The following is a 2,094-nucleotide window of genomic DNA, read 5'->3' as shown; positions in this document are numbered from 1 at the left end:
ACACCTCTATTTATACGCATAGCCTACAGGTCTCTGCTGTCTAATGTGTGTGATACTCGCCTTGGTGGCGAGAGGTTGCAGGCTCAAATCCCGACAGACACTTTGTTATTATTTATCTATTGATTTATATTGTGTTTACAGTGCTACGCAGCAGACTTGATTTAAATATTATTTACTATAATTTTCCAGCTGCAACCTATAAGCTTTTCTAGCTTAACTACGACTCCACTATATGTGAGTGTCGGCAAGAAGGTATATATAGCCGAGGATTTCTTAAGTTGTAACAATTGGGATTTTTTCTCATAATAATGCAACATAACAACCATAGATGGACGTTTCTTATAATTGAACCTATACATAAAATTTTTTATTTGTATTTTATGAAGATCGTATATTATTATTTAAATATTATTTACTATAATTTTCCAGCTGCAACCTATAAGCTTTTCTAGCTTAACTACGACTCCACTATATGTGAGTGTCGGCAAGAAGGTATATATAGCCGAGGATTTCTTAAGTTGTAACAATTGGGATTTTTTCTCACAATAATGCAACATAACAACCATAGATGGACGTTTCTTATAATTGAACCTATACATAAAATGTTTTATTTGTATTTTATGAAGATCGTATATTATTATTATTATTGACTATTTTAAGTTAAGTAAAGCGAGGTTAAAATATTTGACGCAAAAATAAATTGAGTTTATCTATTATACTGATTAATTTTTAAAATAATGTTGGAAATACAATTTTTTATTAAAGTCTGTTTCACATTTTCGTGTATAAGCACACACACGCACACACACACCCTGCCACACCCTTATTTGAGATGGTCCACTCATCAAATTTAAGCAGTTCGTAATTTACAGTATTGAATAGTGTGTTCAGATTCCTGTGGCACACAACGGGCTATCTCCCGTCGACGGTTTACAAGATCCAATAGTAACGAATTGCTTCCTATCAAAATAAAATATGTTTTAACCAATTCATTGCGATACCTCTAATCCCATAATGTCTTAGCTTGTCAATTAATATTATTTGATTAATAACATTAAATGCTTTAGATAAAAATAAACTAAGTATGATTTTTTTTAATATTCAAAAGCATTAATGATATTGTTAACTAGATTGATGCGAAGTAGAAAGATTCTTTCTAAAACAGTATTGGTAGGGATTGAGAATGTTATATTTTGTCAGGAGGTTAAGCAGTCTAGAATACATGAGTTTTTCAAAGATTTTAGAGAAGATGGAACAAATTAAAGTAATAAAATTTGCCCATAATTAGATTGTATAAGAGAGTCTTCTTTTTTAAAGAATAGAAATGACGTTAGCAAGTTTAAGGTGATCAGGAAAAATAGCAGTTGAAAATTATGAATTAATACCATATGTGAGGTGGGTAATAATTAAGAGAGACTGGTTTTGAAGTGCGTGAAGTAGCACCGTCACTGCAGCCCTGCTCCTTTATTAAGGTCATTCATAGTTAGCCGAACTTCATTATTTAAGGCAGAAAAAGTATAGAAATAATTAGAAAAGGGGGTTGTTGGAACTAACAGGAATTACATTTGCAACGTTTGCGCCAATTAATAGGAAATATTTATTAAAGAATCTTACAAAACAAGTGTACACCCGCCGTATAAAAACAAAGTTTGCTGAGTCATGCAACACACCTCAAAAGATACGAACTGCTTACGACTACGTAAGGGAGGTGTCGTCAGACAGCCCACATTTTAGATGTTCATTTGCTACCTGTGATATGGGAGTAGATATATTGTACCGGTAGCCTATTTGAGACAATGAACCTTCTGGAAGAAGCACACTGTTTGTGACGAGTATAAAAGAGAAGCGGTATTTGAATTAAAGGCTTTTTATTTGAATATTTTAACTTATTTTGAATTATTTGTATTTTACCCCACTATACCTCAAAATTGATGATTATGTATAATGAAGTTTGGAGAGAAAGGAAGTGATAACATCATCATAATGGTAGATTGGAACACTGTTGTGGGAGAAGGTAGAGAGAGAAATGAAGTTAGCTCGTATGGCCTTGGAAATAGAAATGATAGGCAGTGGCGTGAAGTCTTGAATTGGTGG

Source organism: Anneissia japonica, unplaced genomic scaffold (assembly GCF_011630105.1).
Source record: "Anneissia japonica isolate Jap-2015-1 unplaced genomic scaffold, ASM1163010v1 scaffold288211_len279840_cov171, whole genome shotgun sequence".
In the NCBI taxonomy this organism is placed as follows: domain Eukaryota; kingdom Metazoa; phylum Echinodermata; class Crinoidea; order Comatulida; family Comatulidae; genus Anneissia; species Anneissia japonica.
The sequence above is the reverse complement of the archived record's forward strand: the minus strand, read 5'-3'. Positions refer to the sequence as shown.